This window comes from Acanthochromis polyacanthus, chromosome 2 (genome assembly GCF_021347895.1).
Source record: "Acanthochromis polyacanthus isolate Apoly-LR-REF ecotype Palm Island chromosome 2, KAUST_Apoly_ChrSc, whole genome shotgun sequence".
NCBI lineage: Eukaryota > Metazoa > Chordata > Actinopteri > Pomacentridae > Acanthochromis > Acanthochromis polyacanthus.
The window spans coordinates 38,656,366-38,682,995 of NC_067114.1; the positions used below are offsets into that span (position 1 = coordinate 38,656,366).

General features: G+C 42.2%; 2 long non-coding RNA genes and 15 other non-coding genes across 17 annotated transcripts; 1 reads left to right on the forward strand and 16 right to left on the reverse strand.

The window, feature by feature from the left end:
• Positions 1-6,253: 6,253 nt before the first annotated feature.
• LOC127530498 (uncharacterized) lies at positions 6,254-6,770 on the reverse strand. Its single transcript, XR_007937071.1, has 2 exons — positions 6,695-6,770; positions 6,254-6,591 (listed from the first exon to the last, which is right to left on the reverse strand). It is a non-coding gene; the product is annotated as an uncharacterized LOC127530498 (long non-coding RNA).
• A 5,692-nt stretch (positions 6,771-12,462) lies between these two features.
• Positions 12,463-12,979, forward strand: LOC127530497 (uncharacterized). Its single transcript, XR_007937070.1, has 2 exons — positions 12,463-12,538; positions 12,642-12,979. It is a non-coding gene; the product is annotated as an uncharacterized LOC127530497 (long non-coding RNA).
• Positions 12,980-17,878: 4,899 nt separating this feature from the next.
• Positions 17,879-17,952, reverse strand: trnan-guu (transfer RNA asparagine (anticodon GUU)). Its single transcript has one exon. It is a non-coding gene; the product is annotated as a tRNA-Asn (tRNA).
• Positions 17,953-19,593: 1,641 nt separating this feature from the next.
• trnan-guu (transfer RNA asparagine (anticodon GUU)) lies at positions 19,594-19,667 on the reverse strand. Its single transcript has one exon. It is a non-coding gene; the product is annotated as a tRNA-Asn (tRNA).
• Positions 19,668-20,086: 419 nt separating this feature from the next.
• Positions 20,087-20,160, reverse strand: trnan-guu (transfer RNA asparagine (anticodon GUU)). The gene has a single exon. It is a non-coding gene; the product is annotated as a tRNA-Asn (tRNA).
• Positions 20,161-20,593: 433 nt separating this feature from the next.
• On the reverse strand, positions 20,594-20,667 carry trnan-guu (transfer RNA asparagine (anticodon GUU)). Its single transcript has one exon. It is a non-coding gene; the product is annotated as a tRNA-Asn (tRNA).
• A 433-nt stretch (positions 20,668-21,100) lies between these two features.
• On the reverse strand, positions 21,101-21,174 carry trnan-guu (transfer RNA asparagine (anticodon GUU)). Its single transcript has one exon. It is a non-coding gene; the product is annotated as a tRNA-Asn (tRNA).
• Positions 21,175-21,593: 419 nt separating this feature from the next.
• On the reverse strand, positions 21,594-21,667 carry trnan-guu (transfer RNA asparagine (anticodon GUU)). The gene has a single exon. It is a non-coding gene; the product is annotated as a tRNA-Asn (tRNA).
• Positions 21,668-22,100: 433 nt separating this feature from the next.
• On the reverse strand, positions 22,101-22,174 carry trnan-guu (transfer RNA asparagine (anticodon GUU)). The gene has a single exon. It is a non-coding gene; the product is annotated as a tRNA-Asn (tRNA).
• A 433-nt stretch (positions 22,175-22,607) lies between these two features.
• trnan-guu (transfer RNA asparagine (anticodon GUU)) lies at positions 22,608-22,681 on the reverse strand. Its single transcript has one exon. It is a non-coding gene; the product is annotated as a tRNA-Asn (tRNA).
• A 419-nt stretch (positions 22,682-23,100) lies between these two features.
• On the reverse strand, positions 23,101-23,174 carry trnan-guu (transfer RNA asparagine (anticodon GUU)). The gene has a single exon. It is a non-coding gene; the product is annotated as a tRNA-Asn (tRNA).
• A 433-nt stretch (positions 23,175-23,607) lies between these two features.
• On the reverse strand, positions 23,608-23,681 carry trnan-guu (transfer RNA asparagine (anticodon GUU)). Its single transcript has one exon. It is a non-coding gene; the product is annotated as a tRNA-Asn (tRNA).
• A 433-nt stretch (positions 23,682-24,114) lies between these two features.
• Positions 24,115-24,188, reverse strand: trnan-guu (transfer RNA asparagine (anticodon GUU)). Its single transcript has one exon. It is a non-coding gene; the product is annotated as a tRNA-Asn (tRNA).
• A 433-nt stretch (positions 24,189-24,621) lies between these two features.
• On the reverse strand, positions 24,622-24,695 carry trnan-guu (transfer RNA asparagine (anticodon GUU)). The gene has a single exon. It is a non-coding gene; the product is annotated as a tRNA-Asn (tRNA).
• A 433-nt stretch (positions 24,696-25,128) lies between these two features.
• Positions 25,129-25,202, reverse strand: trnan-guu (transfer RNA asparagine (anticodon GUU)). The gene has a single exon. It is a non-coding gene; the product is annotated as a tRNA-Asn (tRNA).
• A 433-nt stretch (positions 25,203-25,635) lies between these two features.
• trnan-guu (transfer RNA asparagine (anticodon GUU)) lies at positions 25,636-25,709 on the reverse strand. The gene has a single exon. It is a non-coding gene; the product is annotated as a tRNA-Asn (tRNA).
• A 419-nt stretch (positions 25,710-26,128) lies between these two features.
• On the reverse strand, positions 26,129-26,202 carry trnan-guu (transfer RNA asparagine (anticodon GUU)). The gene has a single exon. It is a non-coding gene; the product is annotated as a tRNA-Asn (tRNA).
• Positions 26,203-26,630: the final 428 nt, after the last annotated feature.

A 26,630-nucleotide genomic window follows, 5' to 3' on the forward strand; every position in this document is an offset into this window, starting at 1 on the left:
TTTTATGATCAAGCAATGCAAAAGCAAAAATTTTCATTTAGAAAAATGTTCAATATCCACATGTAAATTAATACAATTTATTCTTTGATTTTAGTAGATTCTATTGGTTTTTAACCAAACAGGGCAAATCTGACTTCGCTTCCGTCTTCCCTCTCTGTTGGTCTTGAGCTGGTGTCTGACGGCTGCTTCATTAAAAGCGACTTTCCTCGGTGGATTAAGGAAGGAGGAGGATGATCCACATGTAGGGATGATTTCACGCTGACGCTACAGATGTTCTCAGTTCCTCTAAATACACTCAGCTCTGCTGGCCCGACTGTCTCCTGCTGCACAGGTGAAGGCTTCACTGATCCGCCAGCTCACGTTAAATCAGCCTGATGTTGTGCGTTTGTATCACACACTCTGCTGCTGATCAAACCTTGTGGCTTCTCTACTCTGAGGATAAGGCTCAGTGACTAATGCTCATAGATAGATAGATAGATAGATAGATAGGGGTGTCAAACATTCGGCCCTTTATGGAAAGTGTAAAAATTATAGAGAAGACAATAACTGCTAATTGCCAAATTTCTGAAACTATAAATTTTAAATAATTTCTAGACCTCAGCAAGTTGTTTGATCATAAAGTAAAATACTATACTGTTTGTGTGTCTCATTATTGTAATATTTTGTCTTGTTTTTGTCTTTTTTTGTCTTTTTGTCTCACTTTTTGTCATTTGTCGCCTGTTTTTGTCGCTTTGTGTTTCCTTTTTGTCTCGCCTGTGTTTTTTTGTCTATTTCTTGTTGTTTTGTTTCTTTTTTGTCATTTTTGTCTTGTTTGTGTACATTTTTTTTGTCGCTTTGCAACTTTTTTGGCTAATTCTTTGTCTCTTTTTGTGTCTCATTTTTGTAATATTTTGTCTTGCTTTTGTTGTTTTTTGTCCTTTTTGTCATTTTTCTGGTGTTTTTGTCGTTTTGTGTTTCCTTTTTGTCTCGCTTGTGTTTTTTGTCTATTTCTTGTCGTTTTGTTTGTTTTTTTGTCATTTTTGTTTCATTTGTCTCAATTTTTTGTAGCTTTGTAGCTTTTTTGTCTAATTTTTTGTCTTTTTTGTTTTGTCTCAAGTCGTTTATCTCATTTTTGTCATTTTGTGTCTCATTTTTGTAATATTTTGTCTTGGTTTTTTTTGTCTTTTTTGGTCTGACTTGTTCATTTCAGTGTAGGGTATGTCCCATTACCACATCTGTTGGATCTCTGTATGTCATATCAATTTATTAATACCTTCATTTAAGAGATTCAAGGAAACGGAACTTCAGTTAAGATTTTAAATATTTGTTCGAAATCTGATTAAAGGTAAACACAGGAATTAGCCACCTAGAATGAACATTTTGCTAACTCCATTAAAAATCTCTCTGTTGTGATGTGAGAACAGCTTACTGTTCAGTGTGTAGCATTAGAGGCTGCAGCAAACCACATATCCAGCATGTAAAGGGACTTTTTCCTCGCTGTAGCAACTTTTGGCCTAGCTGTTCTTGGTCTTTTCTACCATGTCATTTTGGTGCTGCAGATTCATAGCTGTCGTTCCATAGCTGGGATTGTTCTCATCCATTATTAAGATGTTTCCAATGTGCCGTCAACTGGTCTTAGTCTTTACAGCAACAGATTTCCTCCTCAACCAGGATCCAAACCATCGTCCAAATCTCAAATTCATTCGATTCAGGTATGGTCTGTGGATTCCACTACATACACAGATTATCAAACTCAAATATTCTGCAACTGTCATCATAAAGACCCATGCGGTGATCCGCCATGACAGTTAGCTGCTGAGCTTCCAGGAAGTCATTAACTGACAGATGACTTTCGGCTGATGAGGTCAACTCGTCCTGGATGGCGATCCCTGATAGTTTGCTAAATGTCCATTCAATGTGACTAAATTCTTCTTTTCCTTTCAGACACACTGAAAACAAATGCTTAAAATGATTCACAGTGCAATGTTAGCATGACCCATAGAGACAAAACAGACACATTAATGGGAAATAAACCAGAATTATCCTTTAATGTCAGCGCTGACTGATGTGCACTTTGGTCTATAAAGTCTTTCGCCTGGACAGCACTGACATTAAATGATTTATTCATGCTCAGGCCTTTTAGACAGATGCTTTTCCTCAAGATAGCAGCATGACATAGTGAAGCACAATGATGTAGCCGATGGGAACGAAATTCAAATCATTACCTCAGTGCCTCTATTGTTTACAGCCAACAGCTGGTCAGCACTGAGATCTGTTGCTGCTTTTGAGACAGAAACTTGGTTATTATTGTTATTATTTGGCTCCTATCCTGTGCAGCATGATTCCCTAATTCCAGAAACACCGTTTGAAGTCAGTAATGTTTCTCTAAAGTGTGCTAAAATTTGAATAAAATTGTTTCTTAAAGCTGCTATCCGGAGTTTCCGTTTGTTTTCAATTTATGTATCCTTTTTTAACAAAGCTTAAATGTGTTAGTCTAGTTCGATACTATAATATAATGTTAGTATGACGCGATATTAAAATTTATTCCTGAGCTCCGCCTTCCTCTCATAGACCCCCATGTTATTCCAAAAAGTGCCGGTCACTGCCGACCAATCAAGTTCGAGCTTCGGCTTTGTCATGCTGTCAATCAACGGTTACGCGCACAGCAAGCAAGCCCATGCAGAGGTAGGCGAGCTATGCACTACGCAACCGCACGCACATTTGTTTTGCTTGTGGAGGAGCTGAGAGAGCATCAGGGATCAGCAACTTCTAGAAAAATTACCAATCCCACGGCTTGTCAGGCCAAGAGACTGCAGGACGTTTTTTGGCTCGGGGTGCTTGCGTTGCTCCCCGACCACGGCCTCCATAGCCCGCCTGACGGCTTCGTTTGATGCCCGACCTCTGGAGGAAGATGTTGGGGCGTCTGGGACATACTCTTCGTCAGAGGAGTCATGCAATTCTGAACTCTAGATAGAAATAAATAAACAATGTAACACATATACACGCGTAAATGCACTAAGTTTGATAAACAACGTCATCGAGAGGGATACACGAGTGTAATCACATATTGAAACTTTACTAGTTCGTCCTAGCAGATTCATGTTATTTTGGTATTAGGACAAGTTAGACTCAATACAGCATTCTAACGTAATTCCTTTATTATTTACTAAATGTACTAAATGTAGAAGAGTGGAAAACAACAAAACAGGCGAGATGCTGCAGCACTCCGGGCACTTCTCTCATGTACTGCGCACGTGCACAAATAAAGGGGCGAAATCAGAGGGAGGGAGGGACCAACAGTGTTTTGGGAGACGCTGCGATTCAAACTCCGGACAGCAACTTTAATGTGTCTGAACTCAGCAGAGTCTGGTCCCACAAACCAAGACGATCCTCCTCTTATCCGAGCTTTCAGAAAATCAGTCTCCTGCTTCTTTGTCTTTCTGGAGTTTATGATTTCACACTCCACAAACTTTTCTCCCTCCGTAAATTTGATTACACTTGTGCCCTTCATGAAAACCACGTAAAGGAAGAATGAAACCATGGAAGAACTCAGCTTATGATCTTTAATACATCAAATAAATGTTGTCAGGGGAAAAAAAAATAAAAAAAATCAATGTGCTTCCAGCTTTCTCTGCTGTCACATGTTTGATACCTCTGTCAGACTTGCTTTCTTCTGTCTTTTTTCCTCTTCAAGGTGAGGCGTGCAACAGCCAGCACTCATTTCCTTCTCTTACTTTGGAGGTCAACTCTTTGGAAATAAAATCAAAATGACAGAACAGAAGATTGAGAAATCTGCAGCAGCATCAGGTTTGGTTTGGTTTATATGTTTTATGTTTTCTGTCTTCGGCGAAGTGATGAATGCATTTTTGCTAATAAATTACAGCACAGGCTCATTTTAATATATATTAAAATGAAAAAATATGTATTTTGGGGATTGTGTGCTTGATGGGTGAAAAACAACATATCTGAAACTCACTCTGGCAGCATTTGCATGCAAAGGAGTTCAGTCTCGAAGTAGAATGTTTGAAGAAAGTGAAGAGAGATGAATGCTGCACAGCATCTGTTTGGATTTAAAATGTTTACATGAATTTAAAAAACAAAAACAAAACACGAGCATCGACATGTCAACTGTCGAAGCAATGTAGCAATTAGATTTGGATAATCTGGAATTTGTAGTCAAAGTTGGCATTATGACCAGAAAAGAGTCCAAAGGTACTGAAGAGGGTGAATGCCATCAGGAATGTTCATGAAATGTTCAATAAAATAAGAGGTTTTGTCAACTCTTGCATTGTATATCCTGGGTTTATAGGAAAATATCTGTATTCACTTGATAAAAGAATTCAGAAAAATGCTTTTTAATCCACTTTATTACAATTAGAAGCAGATATAAATATAAAAACACTCTCCTAAGAAGCAGCATTTAGTATTATTACAACTGTGTGGTTTGTTATTTTCTATGTGTGTCTACAGGAAGAGCTAACAAATATATTCATTCACTTCTGGCTGCTTACAGCAAAACTATTTTGTGTTAAAAACCATTTATTTAAGAGTAGCTTCCTCCAAAGCTTGGAGCCGAAAGACAGTCACAGAATCTCCACACTTATGCCGTCGAGGACCACGTAGAGCAGGGGCCTATTTCACGAAGCAGGTTTAGTGAAAACTCTGAGTTTCTTAACCCTGAAATGAGGGAAACTCAGAGTTTTCCGTTTCACAAAGCGAGGTAACTCTAACCAGGGAATGCGGAGTAACTCGAGCCTGTTTCACAAAGAGGAGTAACTTCAACTCTCGGTCAGTTACCGCAGTAACAGACTCTATGACTCTAACCTGCTCGCCAGCAGGTTTATCTGAGAAAACCTCGAGTTTCTCTCCGTCTCCGCCCTCTTTCAGCCACACACGCTGTTTCATTTCCTCATTCATTCAGTCAGTAAGCGAGCGAGTTTTGGCGTAGAACAGCTTTTATTAACGATCCAGTGGATAAAGGAGCAGCATTACTGCACAGATAATTAAATATTCGTCGGTAGATTGTTATCAGACCAAGCATAAATGTTCTCGCATTTCTGGACAATTATCGGTTTGAGTGGTACCATTTCGTAATCGTTTCAAGTCCATAATCTACATAAACAACCTAATCCATCCTTACATTTACTTTACCAGCCGCAGTCATGCTCTCACATCCAGCAGATATTGTGTGTTGCGCTGTGGTTCTTTGCAAATGGAAGTTTTTATATGATGTTGGAGATGCAGAGTACTACAGTAAGACAACTGTATGCAGGACAGTCAGAAACGTTTTCCTGGCTCTGAAACGACTTTTACTCGTCATTGTGGTTTTCCTGGACACAAACCTGTCAGAGCATCAAGGAGGATCCATGGGATTGCAGGTGAATGATGTAGAGATCTGTTAAATTCATTTTAAATCATATTCTGTTAATGACATTGTGCTGCAGCCTCAGACTGGGATTAGTCATTTTAATTTCTTGTAGGATTTCCCAGTGTGATTGGCTGCATAGATGCACACACTTCCCCATCACAGCTCCCTCATATCATGAACACGAAGTCCATTCACAGCATAAATGTGCAGGTAGGCTACAGTTAGACTGATTACTGTTTCTAAATGTTAAAGACTGCATCATAGTTCAACATCTGTCATTCTCTGCACTGTCCAGATCAAATGTGATGCTGCATACATCATTTCTAATGTGGAGGCCAAGTGGTCTGGGTCTGTTCATGACTCCAGGATTTATGGAGAGTCTAACCTGAGCAACAGACTGCAGCATGGTCAGCAGCCTAAAGATTTTCACAATAGAATTCTCTTGTCTCCCTCCTTTAATATGCTCTGATGTATCCACTATACATTACAGGAGAGTTTGATGGCCTTCTGCTGGGTGACGGGTTACCATGCCAGCCCAGGCTGATGACCTCATACCCTGACCCTGAACCAGGCCCCCAACAGAACTTCAACCGGACTCACTGCAGGACCAGAGGCCGGGTGGAGATGACCATAGGCCTGCTGAAAGCCTGTTTCCAGAGCCTACGTCTCCTCAGGGTGACCCCTGAGAGGGCCTGTGATATTACTGTGGCATGTGTTGTTCTTCATAATATTACCACTATTAGAGGAGAGCAACACCCTGCCCTACAAACTGAAGACCCAGATGATGAGCCCATCCACCTGCAACTATCCAGGACAGCAGAGCAGTCAGAGACACTGCATGCAATAATCACTTTAGAGTTTAAGTCACCATCATCACCACCACAGCAAATAAAGACATGATACACATTTCATTTGGTCTTCTTTATTTCGTACAAATAAAAGATAGTTCAGTTAATGTTCCAGTAGTTAACATAATTCACCTGTGACCATCACCACCTCTAACTTGTGCTCCAGTCTTTCAATTTCCAGATCTGCCCTCCTAATCTGTTTTTTGGATTTTTCTCAGCAAATGCAGTTTGTAAATCCGTTTTACTGATAACTGGGAATACATAGAGGACATTAAATTATACAGTTGCACATGAATTCCAGAGAATGAACCTCTGGTGTTTCCTGAACATCCATGTCACTGTGTCAGTCTGTGCAGTGGAAGTTGAGGAACCATCCTGCTGCTGTCCAGCCATGCTCTGTTAAAAAGGATGAGAATGTGCAATACTTCAGTGTAGGCTAAATGTCACACTCTGTATTCCACCCAAAATGTGAATGAGAAGAGAACTATCAGTAACATACCTCTGTATGCCTTTCTGGATCCCCCTCTGTAAAGGCAGCAGACACAGTTTCATCCTCTTCATCCGAGATCAGTGACTTCAGTAAACTTAAACTACCATTTGGATAAATCTTTGGAGTGTTGCCTACTTACAATTACAAGGTGTATATATATATATATATATATATATACACATACACAGTGCCTTGTGAAAGTATTCGGCCCCCTTGAACTTTTCAACCTTTCGCCACATTTCAGGCTTCAAACATAAAGATATAAAATTTCAATTTTTTGTCAAGAATCAACAAGTGGGACACAATCGTGAAGTGGAACGAAATTTATTGGATATTTTAAACTTTTTTAACAAATAAAAACCTGAAAAGTGAGGCATGCAATATTATTCGGCCCCCTTGCATTAATACTTTGTAGCGCCACCTTTTGCTGCAATTACAGCTGCAAGTCGCTTGGGGTATGTCTATCAGTTTTGCACATCGAGAGACTGAAATTCTTGCCCATTCTTCCTCGCAAAACAGCTCGAGCTCAGTGAGGTTGGATGGAGAGCGTTTGTGAACAGCAGTCTTCAGTTCTGCCCACAGATTCTCCATTGGATTCAGGTCTGGACTTTGACTTGGCCATTCTAACACCTGGATACGTTTATTTGTGAACCATTCCATTGTAGATTTGGCTTTATGTTTTGGATCATTGTCCTGTTGGAAGATAAATCTCCGTCCCAGTCTCAGGTCTTTTGCAGACTCCAACAGGTTTTCCTCCAGAATGGTCCTGTATTTGGCTCCATTCATCTTCCCATCAATTTTAACCATCTTCCCTGTCCCTGCTGAAGAAAAGCAGGCCCAAACCATGAGGCTGCCACCACCATGTTGACAGTGGGGATGGTGTGTTCAGGGTGATGAGCTGTGTTGCTTTTACGCCAAACATATGGTTTTGCATTGTGGCCAAAAAGTTGGATTTTGGTTTCATCTGACCAGAGCACCTTCTTCCACATGTTTGGTGTGTCTCCCAGGTGGCTTGTGGCAAACTTCAAACCAGACTTTTTATGGATATCTTTGAGAAATGGCTTTCTTCTTGCCACTCTTCCATAGAGGCCAGATTTGTGCAGTGTATGATTGATTGTTGTCCTATGGACAGACTCTCCCACCTCAGCTGTAGATCTCTGCAGTTCATCCAGAGGGATCATGGGCCTCTTGGCTGCATCTCTGATCAGTCTTCTCCTTGTTTGAGGTGAAAGTTTAGAGGGACGGTCGGGTCTTGGTAGATTTGCAGTGGTCTGATACTCCTTCCATTTCAATATGATTGCTTGCACAGTGCTCCTTGAGATGTTTAAAGCTTGGGAAATCTTTTTGTATCCAAATCCGGCTTTAAACTTCTCCACAACAGTATCTGGGACCTGCCTGGTGTGTTCCTTGGTCTTCATGATGCTCTCTGCACTTTAAACAGAACCCTGAGACTATCACAGAGCAGGTGCATTTATACGGAGACTTGATTACACACAGGTGGATTCTATTTATCATCATCAGTCATTTAGGACAACATTGGATCATTCAGAGATCCTCACTGAACTTCTGGAGTGAGTTTGCTGCACTGAAAGTAAAGGGGCCGAATAATATTGCACGCCCCACTTTTCAGTTTTTTATTTGTTAAAAAAAGTTTCAAATATCCAATAAATTTCGTTCCACTTCACGATTGTGTCCCACTTGTTGTTGATTCTTGACAAAAAATAAAAATTTTATATCTTTATGTTTGAAGCCTGAAATGTGGCGAAAGGTTGAAAAGTTCAAAGGGGCCGAATACTTTCACAAGGCACTGTATATATGCATCCATGACATTTTATACCACTGTTTTATAGGCATCTGCTTTCTTTCTGTTGGCTGAGCAGAAGTCTATGTTAACAGGACATGATATGGATGCAGACATTTAGGCTATGTGTGGATAAAACAACTGCACAGTCAAACAGCCACTTAATATTTAGGCTACTGTACAATGTAAAACAAGATCAACATGAAGTACCTCCATGAAATAATGCCGAGGTCTGACCTGTTTGAACAGTGTTTTTATATTTCATCTTAAGCTGCTGCCCCGTGCGCTTCTCCCCAGCGGGATTTCACCTAAATGAAATAACTTACTAGGCTGCTATTCAGACAGTTATTCCCTGTAATATTATTACGATTACAAAGGACTACATTTAAACTTACGCATTGATCCGGGCTGTTCTCCACGCCGTCTCTCTCTCTTTTGCAGCTGCAGTGGTGTTGCACTTCTTTCTAAAAATGTGTTCAAACTCGCAATATGAGCGCGTTTAAAACTTCCAGTTCAAAAACGCAGCCTTTCGCTTCCCCGTTTCCATGGTGACTCGTCGAATCGGGGTTCCATTCATGCTGTCTTTTCAGACTTGTGGTGCACGTGCGTAACTCCGGGTCAAACTACTCCGAGTTGATTAACCCAACTCAAATCAGCCGTTGTGAAACCGAAAACTCAGAGTTTTCTATCTCAGAGTAGATCAACTCAGAGTTGTGGAAGAAACTCAGAGTTTGTAAAACCTGCTTCGTGAAATAGGCCCCAGGACCTTTCCCTTCCAGAACACCCTGAAACAGTGCGTTGGACTATGGTGGTCCCAATCCATATCAATTCAGAGCCAGCAATGACCAAAATCAGAGCTCTTGAAGTCAAAGCAATGCATGTTTTCGAAAGGATGGAAGCAATTTGTGGTGGTAACAATGCTAGTTCGAAGAAAGTCTGAGGGGGAAGGACACAGTCTGGTGGTATTTCTACAGCAATCAAAAGCACACATCTTCAGCACAGGGTAGTAAAAATAGTATAAACTGCTGTGAATGATAAGTCTTGAACTGGATATATTAAAAAATGATTTCACTGACTCCTATTGTTGGGGGGAGAGCTAATTAAAGGGCATTAACATTTTTTTATGTATGCAAAATCCCACTGGCCCGCAAAAACATCTATAAAAAATCCTTCATTCCCACTGCAATAACCACCGTGAACAAAATGAAATAAGACGCTAAACAGTACATCAATTTTTTTTTATTTACCAGCTACTGATTCTTTTTAACATTTCTTTTAGACGTCTGTACATTATGAGCTTTTGTCTTAATTGTGTTTTGATATGTGTTGTATTTTATTTTATTGTTGGAATCTGCTAAAGGAGAATTTCTGTCACCATTTAGGGCAGACAATAAAGTCTATTATCTTATTTACTCTAAAGTCAACTGGTGGACGTTGGAAATTTTGATGAGTCAACTAGTTCTACATGTAAGCAAAATTTGTATTGATAGTTTTGGACATCAGGGGCCTATTTCACGAAGCAGGTTTTACAAACTCTGAGTCTCTTCCACAAGTCTGAGTTGATCTACTCTGAGATAGAAAACTCTGAGTTTTCGGTTTCACAACGGCTGATTTGAGTTGGGTTAATCAACTCGGAGTAGTTTGACCCGGAGTTACGCACGTGCACCACAAGTCTGAAAAGACAGCATGAATGGAACCCCGATTCGACGAGTCACCATGGAAACGGGGAAGCGAAAGGCTGCGTTTTTGAGCTGGAAGTTTTTAACGCGCTCATATTGCGAGTTTGAACACATTTTTAGAAAGAAGTGCAACACCACTGCAGCTGCAAAAGAGAGAGAGACGGCGTGGAGAACAGCCCGGATCAATGCGTAAGTTTAAATGTAGTCCTTTGTAATCGTAATAATATTACAGGGAATAACTGTCTGAATAGCAGCCTAGTAAGTTATTTCATTTAGGTGAAATCCCGCTGGGGAGAAGCGCACGGGGCAGCAGCTTAAGATGAAATATAAAAACACTGTTCAAACAGGTCAGACCTCGGCATTATTTCATGGAGGTACTTCATGTTGATCATGTTTTACATTGTACAGTAGCCTAAATATTAAGTGGCTGTTTGACTGTGCAGTTGTTTTATCCACACATAGCCTAAATGTCTGCATCCATATCATGTCCTGTTAACATAGACTTCTGCTCAGCCAACAGAAAGAAAGCAGATGCCTATAAAACAGTGGTATAAAATGTCATGGATGCATATATACAGTGCCTTGTGAAAGTATTCGGCCCCTTTGAACTTTTCAACCTTTCGCCACATTTCAGGCTTCAAACATAAAGATATAAAATTTTTATTTTTTGTCAAGAATCAACAACAAGTGGGACACAATCGTGAAGTGGAACGAAATTTATTGGATATTTGAAACTTTTTTAACAAGTAAAAAACTGAAAAGTGGGGCGTGCAATATTATTCGGCCCCTTTACTTTCAGTGCAGCAAACTCACTCCAGAAGTTCAGTGAGGATCTCTGAATGATCCAATGTTGTCCTAAATGACTGATGATGATAAATAGAATCCACCTGTGTGTAATCAAGTCTCCGTATAAATGCACCTGCTCTGTGATAGTCTCAGGGTTCTGTTTAAAGTGCAGAGAGCATCATGAAGACCAAGGAACACACCAGGCAGGTCCCAGATACTGTTGTGGAGAAGTTTAAAGCCGGATTTGGATACAAAAAGATTTCCCAAGCTTTAAACATCTCAAGGAGCACTGTGCAAGCAATCATATTGAAATGGAAGGAGTATCAGACCACTGCAAATCTACCAAGACCCGACCGTCCCTCTAAACTTTCACCTCAAACAAGGAGAAGACTGATCAGAGATGCAGCCAAGAGGCCCATGATCCCTCTGGATGAACTGCAGAGATCTACAGCTGAGGTGGGAGAGTCTGTCCATAGGACAACAATCAATCATACACTGCACAAATCTGGCCTCTATGGAAGAGTGGCAAGAAGAAAGCCATTTCTCAAAGATATCCATAAAAAGTCTGGTTTGAAGTTTGCCACAAGCCACCTGGGAGACACACCAAACATGTGGAAGAAGGTGCTCTGGTCAGATGAAACCAAAATCCAACTTTTTGGCCACAATGCAAAACCATATGTTTGGCGTAAAAGCAACACAGCTCATCACCCTGAACACACCATCCCCACTGTCAACATGGTGGTGGCAGCCTCATGGTTTGGGCCTGCTTTTCTTCAGCAGGGACAGGGAAGATGGTTAAAATTGATGGGAAGATGAATGGAGCCAAATACAGGACCATTCTGGAGGAAAACCTGTTGGAGTCTGCAAAAGACCTGAGACTGGGACGGAGATTTATCTTCCAACAGGACAATGATCCAAAACATAAAGCCAAATCTACAATGGAATGGTTCACAAATAAACGTATCCAGGTGTTAGAATGGCCAAGTCAAAGTCCAGACCTGAATCCAATGGAGAATCTGTGGGCAGAACTGAAGACTGCTGTTCACAAACGCTCTCCATCCAACCTCACTGAGCTCGAGCTGTTTTGCGAGGAAGAATGGGCAAGAATTTCAGTCTCTCGATGTGCAAAACTGATAGACATACCCCAAGCGACTTGCAGCTGTAATTGCAGCAAAAGGTGGCGCTACAAAGTATTAATGCAAGGGGGCCGAATAATATTGCATGCCTCACTTTTCAGGTTTTTATTTGTTAAAAAAGTTTAAAATATCCAATAAATTTCGTTCCACTTCACGATTGTGTCCCACTTGTTGATTCTTGACAAAAAATTGAAATTTTATATCTTTATGTTTGAAGCCTGAAATGTGGCGAAAGGTTGAAAAGTTCAAGGGGGCCGAATACTTTCACAAGGCACTGTGTATGTGTATATATATATATATATATATATACACCTTGTAATTGTAAGTAGGCAACACTCCAAAGATTTATCCAAATGGTAGTTTAAGTTTACTGAAGTCACTGATCTCGGATGAAGAGGATGAAACTGTGTCTGCTGCCTTTACAGAGGGGGATCCAGAAAGGCATACAGAGGTATGTTACTGATAGTTCTCTTCTCATTCACATTTTGGGTGGAATACAGAGTGTGACATTTAGCCTACACTGAAGTATTGCACATTCTCATCCTTTTTAACAGAGCATGGCTGGACAGCAGCAGGATGGTTCCTCAACTTCCACTGCACAGACTGACACAGTGACATGGATGTTCAGGAAACACCAGAGGTTCATTCTCTGGAATTCATGTGCAACTGTATAATTTAATGTCCTCTATGTATTCCCAGTTATCAGTAAAACGGATTTACAAACTGCATTTGCTGAGAAAAATCCAAAAAACAGATTAGGAGGGCAGATCTGGAAATTGAAAGACTGGAGCACAAGTTAGAGGTGGTGATGGTCACAGGTGAATTATGTTAACTACTGGAACATTAACTGAACTATCTTTTATTTGTACGAAATAAAGAAGACCAAATGAAATGTGTATCATGTCTTTATTTGCTGTGGTGGTGATGATGGTGACTTAAACTCTAAAGTGATTATTGCATGCAGTGTCTCTGACTGCTCTGCTGTCCTGGATAGTTGCAGGTGGATGGGCTCATCATCTGGGTCTTCAGTTTGTAGGGCAGGGTGTTGCTCTCCTCTAATAGTGGTAATATTATGAAGAACAACACATGCCACAGTAATATCACAGGCCCTCTCAGGGGTCACCCTGAGGAGATGTAGGCTCTGGAAACAGGCTTTCAGCAGGCCTATGGTCATCTCCACCCGGCCTCTGGTCCTGCAGTGAGTCCGGTTGAAGTTCTGTTGGGGGCCTGGTTCAGGGTCAGGGTATGAGGTCATCAGCCTGGGCTGGCATGGTAACCCGTCACCCAGCAGAAGGCCATCAAACTCTCCTGTAATGTATAGTGGATACATCAGAGCATATTAAAGGAGGGAGACAAGAGAATTCTATTGTGAAAATCTTTAGGCTGCTGACCATGCTGCAGTCTGTTGCTCAGGTTAGACTCTCCATAAATCCTGGAGTCATGAACAGACCCAGACCACTTGGCCTCCACATTAGAAATGATGTATGCAGCATCACATTTGATCTGGACAGTGCAGAGAATGACAGATGTTGAACTATGATGCAGTCTTTAACATTTAGAAACAGTAATCAGTCTAACTGTAGCCTACCTGCACATTTATGCTGTGAATGGACTTCGTGTTCATGATATGAGGGAGCTGTGATGGGGAAGTGTGTGCATCTATGCAGCCAATCACACTGGGAAATCCTACAAGAAATTAAAATGACTAATCCCAGTCTGAGGCTGCAGCACAATGTCATTAACAGAATATGATTTAAAATGAATTTAACAGATCTCTACATCATTCACCTGCAATCCCATGGATCCTCCTTGATGCTCTGACAGGTTTGTGTCCAGGAAAACCACAATGACGAGTAAAAGTCGTTTCAGAGCCAGGAAAACTTTTCTGACTGTCCTGCATACAGTTGTCTTACTGTAGTACTCTGCATCTCCAACATCATATAAAAACTTCCATTTGCAAAGAACCACAGCGCAACACACAATATCTGCTGGATGTGAGAGCATGACTGCGGCTGGTAAAGTAAATGTAAGGATGGATTAGGTTGTTTATGTAGATTATGGACTTGAAACGATTACGAAATGGTACCACTCAAACCGATAATTGTCCAGAAATGTGAAAACATTTATGCTTGGTCTGATAACAATCTACCGACGAATATTTAATTATCTGTGCAGTAATGCTGCTCCTTTATCCACTGGATCGTTAATAAAAGCTGTTCTACGCCAAAACTCGCTCGCTTACTGACTGAATGAATGAGGAAATGAAACAGTGTGTGTGGCTGAAAGAGGGCGGAGACGGAGAGAAACTCGAGGTTTTCTCAGATAAACCTGCTGGCGAGCAGGTTAGAGTCATAGAGTCTGTTACTGCGGTAACTGACCGAGAGTTGAAGTTACCCCTCTTTGTGAAACAGGCTCGAGTTACTCCGCATTCCCTGGTTAGAGTTACCTCGCTTCCTGAAACGGAAAACTCTGAGTTTCTCTCATTTCAGGGTTAACAAACTCAGAGTTTACTGCAAAGATGTAGATTTGTGGCAGTAGAAAGACATGACATGTTAAAGAAAGTTAAAAAAGGCCTATGTGACTCTGCCTGGGGCTTTAATTTTTGTCAAGCCAACTTACACAATGAAAGCCTGGTTATGTCAAAATTGTTTCATCGTACACCTCTCTGGATGTAGCAATTCTTGTTAACCACGCCTGATGTACACATCAGCGGGGTTACTGCATTCGCTTCGGTATCTGGCTGGCTGGGTAAGTATGTGTAAGTATGTGTATGTCCGTTCAGATATCTGGGCGTGGTTCTGCCATCTGCTGAGGGCTGGTCTAGTTCTTTCTATGATACTGCAATCAGACTGTTTTAGCAGTATCTTGACCATGTTTAGTGGTCATTTTTTGCACAAAACGTCCCTAGGAAACCATCTATGTTAAACTGGAAAAGCTATCCTTAACCCTTTTATTCACAACATGGGTCAAAAGGGACTTGAATTCAATGGAAAAATGGGTATCTCTTGACCCACGTTGTGGGTCAAAGAGTTAAACACAGAAGAGGGTCTAACCACCATCAACCATGTACTTAGAAGAGTGTCTGGAGCTCATGACTTGAAGAGCTTTGCCAACACAGCCACCTTTTCCAGGATGTCAGCAAGTTATTTAAGCACAGAATATCCCTGGGTGGGCTCAAACCACTAACCTTTCAGTTAACAGCCAAATGCGCTGACTGATTGCACCACAGAGACACCTGTGACATTTAAATGGAGGTGAAATCATTAATCAGTCAATAATCTTACCACCTAGACATAGATTTGCAGCAGGAGAGTGACATGATGTTTTAAGCCATTGAGCTTCAGTTGCGCTTCAGTGTCCCGCCCGCGGTACACTTTGAGATCTGCATAAGCAATTTGCTAAATGTCTGAAACTGCAAACGTGATTATACAAACACTATACGCCGATGGAAAGCTTAAATTCTCATGAATCCGCCGGTATAAACCACTTTCAGATGTGATTACCACAGCGGGTAATACAAACACATTTGTCCGACAAACAACAAATATCCATCCATCCGTTCTCTATACATGGCTTCAACGCACACAGCGCGACTCACATTTCCGGGTTCATTATTACACACAGATGAAAATATTCCAAAAAAAACGGCCATAATCCAACCTTGGACATCCAGACGAAACAAGCCAGTAACATATTTTGTCCAAAACATGTCTTGAAGTCGGTATATACTCCACAAATAGGTCGTTTTCAAGGAAATGCACCTTGCGATGCGCGTCCAATATTCCCTGTATTTCTCGTCATATTTTTATTTACGAATAGAATATTAGCGATTTTTTTGTACTGAAAATGGCTGGGATTGACTGCAGCTTAAAGGGTTAACCCGTTTAATCCCATTGGCAACAATTGTTGTCGCTCATCTAAGCTACTGCCACAATGTGAATTTATTTTATTTTAGTAAACTATGGTCAGTTCTTATTTTGTAAAATCAAACACTGTCAGCTCTATGGTTATTTAACTGTTTTATGAGACTGTGAAATGCAGTAATTGCAATGTCGTCAATTTTAGTTCTCTTCAGTATGCATTTCCATGGTGTCTTTATGTATCTTATAAAGTTGTGAACACACTTATAACCATGCCTAGTTGTAATATATTACACTTATTAGTGTTATTCCTACTTTTTAAAAAATGTGTAAATAGGTCAAACTGAAGAATTTGTGTGAATTTCAACTATGTGGTTTCCCACTGGCAACAGTTGTTGCTGAGTATAAAATCTACATTTGCACTCACAAAACCAACATGAAATGAAAAAATGCATACATATTATTAGGGATGGCTCGATACCACTTTTTCACATCCGATACCGATATCGACACTGTAGCCTTGATCGATACCGATATGATTCTTTTTGTCATTCTAAAAGTTGTTAATAATACATGGATGTAATTTGCTTGATACTGACATCTAAAAACACCACGTTCATTGTACAACACCTGTTCTGGTCTCCTAAAGAAAGAAGGAAAACGCGACAACAAGTTATGTGTAACTGCTGTGGCTTTATTAAAACTTAAAGCTCACATCAAGCTCACACTGATGAAATATAAACAATATCTGGCGATTAAACCTTGTCCTAACGTTCTCATGCGAGTGAAGCTGAGAGCAGCATAAGATCTCCCCTGATGCCATTTAGACATGCGGATGAGAAGAGGAGGAGAGACCTGTCACCTAATCGTATTTAACCCGAAAACATGTCCACAGTTCGCTACTTAATGACATTTAACCCGACAAACAGTAGAAAACAACAACAAAAAACAGTAAACGTACAACAGAAAAGCCGTCAAGTGGCCACAGAGTGAAACATAAGGCGCACGCGTTCACGCGAAGGGGTAGTCTGATTTTTCCGGGGGTCAAAAAATACTACAACAACCCACATTTTCCACCACACAAGGTGGTTGGTCATCCAGCAAAATGAACTCGACAATTTTCTTTGTTATATTTTAGCACTGGAGCGAGTTTTATACTCCTCTGTAGTGCTTCCTGCAATGATGGTTGCCGCGGTTCACTTCTTTTTTGCACTTGCCTGTAAAAAGTCTCCGTACTGCTTTCCATGATGCTTCTGCAGATGCTTTATTAAGTTCGTTGTGTTAAAATGTTTGGTTTTGCTGCCATCTCTTGAGACATTCATTTTGCAAACGTTTCACTTAGCTATTTTACTTTTCTCCTCCCTTCGCATATACGGCAGACATGACCAGCTCTGCAGGCTTCTGTTCACTCTCTGCTCACGTGACGAAAACACGGGCACATGGCAACCATGGCAACAGCTCGTCTGTGTGACGGCATGTCGTGAAAAGTGAAGATGAGGATATAGGAGAGAGATTGGGCTTATGAATTGGATCGGACGGTTTCAAATAAAGGAACTCCGATGTCCGATCCAGTCACTTTGGCCTGGATCGGACTCGATATCGATCCAGCAGATCGGATCGGACCATCTCTACATATTATGTGTTAGGGAGGACTAAGGAGTAAAATACATGCACTGATTTTGCAGGGAAAATTTGGGATTAAATGGGTTAAAGACAGTTGAAAACCACCTATGTGACTCTGCCTGAGGCTTTCATTTTTGTTGAGCCAAGTTACACTAAGGAAGACTGGTTATGTCAAGCTTGCTTCATAGTACACCTCTCTGGATGTAAGAACAAACCTTGTTCTTTCAGTGATACGAGAGTTAGATTATTTTAGCAGTGTTGCCTGTATCTCGACCACGTTAAGTGGTCATTTTTTTTTTTGCACAAAATGTCCCTGGGTGGACTCGTACCACCAACCTTTTGGTTAACAGCCAGATGCGCTGACCAATTGAGCCACAGAGACATCCGCTTCCCAGCTGTTGTGGAGAGATAATGCATTCATAAATTACCTCGCAATAAAGGTGTAAACAAGTATTTTGAACTCTCCAGAGAACACAGATGATTTGAGAGAGCAGAAAAGGAAACCCTCTATTTTAAACTGGAAAAGAAAAAACTACATTTTCCAAATCTGTAATTACAGAGACAATGTTATTTAGCACACAGCATCCTTGGATGAACTTAATTCACCAACCATTGACAGACAGATAGTTTGAATGGAGTGAAGGAATCCAAGAAAAAAAAAACACGTTTTCCAAATCTGTTATTACAGAGATAATTATATTTAATATCAAGCATCCCTGGACTAACTTCATTCAACAACCTTTGGGTTTACAGATGAAGGCATTAGCCAGCTGTTAACAGATAATTCACCAAAAGTTTATGTTCTGAAATTGGTGTTTCAGTGCACATCTGTTGGATATTAATATTAACTTCAAGAAGGACAATGCAGATACGGCTTTTCTAGAACAAATATTTGAACAAATTATTTCTTAAATCTGATGACAATTGAATTCCAGCCATTAAACTTTTTCTCAACAGCCAAATGTGCTGAATGATTAACCCACCAAGACACTTGGCCTCTGAGCGGGTGGAGGTGCGATTGCTCTGAACTTTCAATCCTTAAGACATCACAGAAGGTAAAGTCTCGGTTCCTCTAAATCTTTTCCTCATGTTCAGCAGTAGCATCACAACAGAACATCCCTGGGTGGGCTCAAACCACCAACCTTTCAGTTAACAGCTGAACATGCTGACCGATTGCGCCACCAATTATCAGGTACTGACGACAGTTTCTTAACATCATTCTCTGTAAAATTTCACCGCCATGGACATTTTGACTCATACCTCACCTGGCAGTTTCAACACCATTCACACCTTGAGTTTGTCATTCTTGTGTCATGAACACGCCGTTAGTCTTGTATTTTGAGGTGTCGAATAAGTTGCAGGGATTCATAACCAGTCAGGACTGTGGAACCTTTTTGGACAGGTGGTGAAATGCTTTCAAGAGCTATACTTGAAAGGGTAGGACAGCATCACAGAATGATGAGTCTTGGCTCCTCTCACCCTTCCCTTTGTATAAATACGATGTGACAGCACGAGACGTCCCTGGGTGGGCTCGAACCATCAACCTTTCGGTTAACAGGCGATCGCGCTGGCCCATTGCGCCACAGAGACGTGCATGGCTTTTGTATAGTGGCAGGATTATGCATCCATAAATGATCTTCTGACGGCTATGTGGGTTTGAGTACTTCTTATTTGAGGTATCTGCGACACCAATTATCAGGTACTGATGACAGTTTCTTAACATCATTCTCTGTAAAAGTTCACCACCATGGACGTCTTGACTCATACCTCACCTGGCAGTTTCAACACCGTTCACACCTTGAGTATGTCTTTCTTGCGTCATTTACACGCCGTCAGTCTTGTATTTTGAGGTGTCGAATAAGTTGCAGGGATTCATAACCAGTCAGGTCTGTGGAACCTTCTTGGACAGGTGGTGAAATGCTTTCAAGAACTATATTCAAAAGGGGAGGACAGCATCACGAAATGATGAGTCTTGGCTCCTCTCACCCTTTCCTTTGTATAAAGAGGTTGTGTCAGCACAAGACGTCCCTGGGTGGGCTCGAACCACCAACCTTTCGGTTAACAGCCGAACTCGCTGGCCCATTGCGCCACAGAGACGTGCACAACTTTTATACAGTGGCAGGATTATGCATCCATGAATGATCTTCTGACGGCTATGTGGGTTTGAGTACTTCTTATTTGAGGTATCTGCGACACCAATTATCAGGTACTGATGACAGTTTCTTAACATCATTCTCTGTAAAATTTCACCACCATGGACTTCACCTGGCAGTTTCAACACCATTCACACCTTGAGTATGTCTTTCTTGCATCATTTACACACCGTTAGTCTCGTATTTTGAGGTGTTGAATAAGTTGCAGGGATTCATAACCAGTCAGGACTGTGGAACCTTCTTGGACAGGTGGTGAAATGCTTTCAAGAACTATACTTGAAAGGGGAGGACAGCATCAAGAAATGATGAGTCTTGGCTCCTCTCACCCTTTCGTTTGTATAAATATGATGTGACAGCACGAGACGTCCCTGGGTGGGCTCGAACCACCAACCTTACGGTTAACAGTCGAACGCGCTGGCCCATTGCGCCACAGAGACGTGCACGGCTTTTGTACAGTGGCAGGATTATGCATCCATGAATGATCTTCTGACGGCTATGTGGGTTTGAGTACTTCTTATTTGAGGTATCTGCGACACCAATTATCAGGTACTGATGACAGTGTCTTCACATCATTCTCCGTAAAATTTCACCGCCATGGACGTTTTGACTCATACCTCACCTGGCAGTTTCAACACCATTCACACCTTGAGTTTGTCATTCTTGTGTCATGAACACGCCGTGAGTCTTGTATTTTGAGGTGTCGAATAAGTTGCAGGGATTCATAAACAGTCAGGACTGTGGAACCTTCTTGGACAGGTGGTGAAATGCTTTCAAGAACTATACTCAAAAGGGGAGGACAGCATCACAGAAGGGAGAGTCTTGGCTCCTCTCATTCTTTCCTTTGTATAAATACGATGTGACAGCACGAGACGGCCCTGGGTGGGCTCGAACCACCAACCTTTCGGTTAACAGCCAAACACGCTGGCCCATTGCGCCACAGAGACGTGCACGGCTTTTGTACAGTGGCAGGATTATGCATCCATGAATGATCTTCTGACGGCTATGTGGGTTTGAGTACATCTTATTTGAGGTATCTGCGACACCAATTATCAGGTACTGATGACAGTGTCTTCACATCATTCTCTGTAGAAGTTCACCACCTTTGACGTCTTCACTCATACCTCACCTGGCAGTTTCAACACCGTTCACACCTTGAGTATGTCTTTCTTGCATCATTTCCACGCCGTTAGTCTTGTATTTTGAGGTGTCGAATAAGTTGCAGGGATTCGTAACCAGTCAGGACTGTGGAACCTTCTTGGACAGGTCGTGAAATGCTTTCAAGAACGATACTTGAAAGGGGAGGACAGCGTCACGGAATTTTGAGTCTTGGCTCCTCTCACCTTTTCCTTTGTATAAATACGATGTGACAGCACGAGACGTCCCTGGGTGGGCTCGAACCACCAACCTTTCGGTTAACAGCCGAACGCGCTGGCCCATTGCGCCACAGAGACGTGCACGGCTTTTGTACAGTGGCAGGATTATGCATCCATGAATGATCTTCTGACGGCTATGTGGGTTTGAGTACTTCTTATTTGAGGTATCTGCGACACCAAATATCAGGTACTGATGACAGTTTCTTAACATCATTCTCTGTAAAATTTCACCACCATGGACTTCACCTGGCAGTTTCAACACCATTCAGACCTTGAGTATGTCTTTCTTGCATCATTTACACACCGTTCGTCTCGTATTTTGAGGTGTCGAATAAGTTGCAGGGATTCATAACCAGTCAGGACTGTGGAACCTTCTTGGACAGGTGGTGAAATGCTTTCAAGAACTATATTCAAAAGGGTAGGACAGCATCACAGAAGGGAGAGTCTTGGTTCCTCTCACCCTTTCCTTTGTATAAATATGTTGTGTAGGTACGAGACGTCCCTGGGTGGGCTCGAACCACCAACCTTTCGGTTAACAGCCGAACGCGCTGGCCCATTGCGCCACAGAGACATGCACAGCTTTTATATAGTGGCAGGATTATGCATCCATAAATGATCTTCTGACAGCTATGTGGGTTTGAGTACTTCTTATTTGAGGTATCTGCGACACCAATTATCAGGTACTGATGACAGTTTCTTAACATCATTCTCTGTAAAAGTTCACCGCCATGGACGTCTTGACTTATACCTCACCTGGCAGTTTCAACACGGTTCACACCTTGAGTATGTCTTTCTTTCGTCATTTACACGCCGTTAGTCTTGTATTTTGAGGTGTAGAATAAGTTGTAGGGATTCATAACCAGTCAGGTCTGTGGAACCTTCTTGGACAGGTGGTGAAATGCTTTCAAGAACTATACTCAAAAGGGGAGGACAGCATCACAGAAGGGAGAGTCTTGGCTCCTCTCATTCTTTCCTTTGTATAAATACGATGTGACAGCACAAGACGGCCCTGGGTGGGCTCGAACCACCAACCTTTCGGTTAACAGCCAAACGCGCTGGCCCATTGCGCCACAGAGACGTGCACGGCTTTTGTACAGTGGCAGGATTATGCATCCATGAATGATCTTCTGACGGCTATGTGGGTTTGAGTACATCTTATTTGAGGTATCTGCGACACCAATTATCAGGTACTGATGACAGTGTCTTCACATCATTCTCTGTAGAAGTTCACCACCTTTGACGTCTTCACTCATACCTCACCTGGCAGTTTCAACACCGTTCACACCTTGAGTATGTCTTTCTTGCATCATTTCCACGCAGTTAGTCTTGTATTTTGAGGTGTCGAATAAGTTGCAGGGATTCGTAACCAGTCAGGACTGTGGAACCTTCTTGGACAGGTCGTGAAATGCTTTCAAGAGCTATACTTGAAAGGGGAAGACAGCGTCACGGAATTTTGAGTCTTGGCTCCTCTCACCTTTTCCTTTGTATAAATACGATGTGACAGCACGAGACGTCCCTGGGTGGGCTCGAACCACCAACCTTTCGGTTAACAGCCGAACGCGCTGGCCCATTGCGCCACAGAGACGTGCACGGCTTTTGTACAGTGGCAGGATTATGCATCCATGAATGATCTTCTGACGGCTATGTGGGTTTGAGTACTTCTTATTTGAGGTATCTGCGACACCAAATATCAGGTACTGATGACAGTTTCTTAACATCATTCTCTGTAAAATTTCACCACCATGGACTTCACCTGGCAGTTTCAACACCATTCAGACCTTGAGTATGTCTTTCTTGCATCATTTACACACCGTTAGTCTTGTATTTTGAGGTGTCGAATAAGTTGCAGGGATTCATAACCAGTCAGGACTGTGGAACCTTCTTGGACGGGTCGTGAAATGCTTTCAAGAATTATATTCAAAAGGGTAGGACAGCATCACAGAAGGGAGAGTCTTGGTTCCTCTCACCCTTTCCTTTGTATAAATATGTTGTGTCGGCACGAGACGTCCCTGGGTGGGCTCGAACCACCAACCTTTCGGTTAACAGCCGAACGCGCTGGCCCAGTGCTCCACAGAGACGTGCACGGCTTTTGTACAGTGGCAGGATTATGCATCCATAAATGATCTTCTGACAGCTATGTGGGTTTGAGTACTTCTTATTTGAGGTATCTGCGACACCAATTATCAGGTACTGATGACAGTTTCTTAACATCATTCTCTGTAAAAGTTCACCGCCATGGACGTCTTGACTCATACCTCACCTGGCAGTTTCAACACGGTTCACACCTTGAGTATGTCTTTCTTTCGTCATTTACACGCCGTTAGTCTTGTATTTTGAGGTGTAGAATAAGTTGTAGGGATTCATAACCAGTCAGGTCTGTGGAACCTTCTTGGACAGGTGGTGAAGTGCTTTCAAGAACTATACTCAAAAGGGGAGGACAGCATCACAGAAGGGAGAGTCTTGGTTCCTCTCACCCTTTCCTTTGTATAAATATGTTGTGTAGGTACGAGACGTCCCTGGGTGGGCTCGAACCACCAACCTTTCGGTTAACAGCCGAACGCGCTGGCCCATTGCGCCACAGAGACATGCACAGCTTTTATATAGTGGCAGGATTATGCATCCATAAATGATCTTCTGACAGCTATGTGGGTTTGAGTACTTCTTATTTGAGGTATCTGCGACACCAATTATCAGGTACTGATGACAGTTTCTTAACATCATTCTCTGTAAAAGTTCACCGCCATGGACGTCTTGACTCATACCTCACCTGGCAGTTTCAACACGGTTCACACCTTGAGTATGTCTTTCTTTCGTCATTTACACGCCGTTAGTCTTGTATTTTGAGGTGTAGAATAAGTTGTAGGCATTCATAACCAGTCAGGTCTGTGGAACCTTCTTGGACAGGTGGTGAAATGCTTTCAAGAACTATACTCAAAAGGGGAGGACAGCATCACAGAAGGGAGAGTCTTGGTTCCTCTCACCCTTTCCTTTGTATAAATATATTGTGTCAGCACAAGACGTCCCTGGGTGGGCTTGAACCACCAACCTTTCGGTTAACAGCCGAACGCGCTGGCCCATTGCGCCACAGAGACATGCACAGCTTTTGTACAGTGGCAGGATTATGCATCCATGAATGATCTTCTGACGGCTATGTGGGTTTGAGTACTTCTTATTTGAGGTATCTGCGACACCAATTATCAGGTACTGATGACAGTTTCTTAACATCATTCTCTGTAAAAGTTCACCACCATGGACGTCTTGACTCATACCTCACCTGGCAGTTTCAACACGGTTCACACCTTGAGTATGTCTTTCTTGCGTCATTTCCACGCCGTTTGTCTTGTATTTTGAGGTGTCGAATAAGTTGCAGGGATTCATAACCAGTCAGGACTGTGGAACCTTCTTGGACGGGTCGTGAAATGCTTTCAAGAGCTATACTTGAAAGGGCAGGACAGCATCACAGAATTTTGAGTCTTGGCTCCTCTCACCTTTTCCTTTGTATAAATACGATGTGACAGCACGAGACGTCCCTGGGTGGGCTCGAACCACCAACCTTTCGGTTAACAGCCGAACGCGCTGTCCCATTGCGCCACAGAGACATGCACAGCTTTTGTACAGTGGCAGGATTATGCATCCATAAATGATCTTCTGACGGCTATGTGGATTTGAGTACTTCTTATTTGAGGTATCTGCGACACCAATTATCAGGTACTGATGACAGTTTCTTAACATCATTCTCTGTAGAAGTTCACCACCATGGACGTCTTGACTCATACCTCACCTGGCAGTTTCAACACCGTTCACACCTTGAGCATGTCTTTCTTGCGTCATTTCCACGCCGTTAGCCTTGTATTTTGAGGTGTCGAATAAGTTGCAGGGACTCATAACCAGTCAGGACTGTGGAACCTTCTTGGACAGGTCGTGAAATGCTTTCAAGAACGATACTTGAAAGGGGAGGACAGCGTCACGGAATTTTGAGTCTTGGCTCCTCTCACCTTTTCCTTTGTATAAATACGATGTGACAGCACGAGACGTCCCTGGGTGGGCTCGAACCACCAACCTTTCAGTTAACAGCCGAACGCGCTGGCCCATTGCGCCACAGAGACGTGCATGGCTTTTGTACAGTGGCAGGATTATGCATCCATGAATGATCTTCTGACGGCTATGTGGATTTGAGTACTTCTTATTTGAGGTATCTGCGACACCAATTATCAGGTACTGATGACAGTTTCTTAACATCATTCTCTGTAGAAGTTCACCACCATGGACGTCTTGACTCATACCTCACCTGGCAGTTTCAACACCGTTCACACCTTGAGCATGTCTTTCTTGCGTCATTTCCACGCCGTTAGCCTTGTATTTTGAGGTGTCGAATAAGTTGCAGGGACTCATAACCAGTCAGGACTGTGGAACCTTCTTGGACAGGTCGTGAAATGCTTTCAAGAACGATACTTGAAAGGGGAGGACAGCGTCACAGAATTTTGAGTCTTGGCTCCTCTCACCTTTTCCTTTGTATAAATACGATGTGACAGCACGAGACGTCCCTGGGTGGGCTCGAACCACCAACCTTTCAGTTAACAGCCGAACGCGCTGGCCCATTGCGCCACAGAGACGTGCACGGCTTTTGTACAGTGGCAGGATTATGCATCCATGAATGATCTTCTGACGGCTATGTGGGTTTGAGTACTTCTTATTTGAGGTATCTGCGACACCAATTATCAGGTACTGATGACAGTTTCTTAACATCATTCTCTGTAAAATTTCACCACCATGGACTTCACCTGGCAGTTTCAACACCATTCACACCTTGAGTATGTCTTTCTTGCATCATTTACACACCGTTCGTCTCGTATTTTGAGGTGTCGAATAAGTTGCAGGGATTCATAACCAGTCAGGACTGTGGAACCTTCTTGGACAGGTGGTGAAATGCTTTCAAGAACTATATTCAGAAGGGGAGGACAGCATCACAGAAGGGAGAGTCTTGGTTCCTCTCACCCTTTCCTTTGTATAAATATGTTGTGTAGGTACGAGACCTCCCTGGGTGGGCTCGAACCACCAACCTTTCGGTTAACAGCCGAACGCGCTGGCCCATTGCGCCACAGAGACATGCACAGCTTTTATATAGTGGCAGGATTATGCATCCATAAATGATCTTCTGACAGCTATGTGGGTTTGAGTACTTCTTATTTGAGGTATCTGCGACACCAATTATCAGGTACTGATGACAGTTTCTTAACATCATTCTCTGTAAAAGTTCACCGCCATGGACGTCTTGACTCATACCTCACCTGGCAGTTTCAACACGGTTCACACCTTGAGTATGTCTTTCTTGCATCATTTACACACCGTTCGTCTTGTATTTTGAGGTGTCGAATAAGTTGTAGGGATTCATAACCAGTCAGGACTGTGGAACCTTTTTGGACAGGTGGTGAAATGCTTTCAAGAACGATACTTGAAAGGGTCGGACAGCATCACGGAATTTTGAGTCTTGGCTCCTCTCACCCTTTCCTTTGTATAAATATGATGTGACAGCA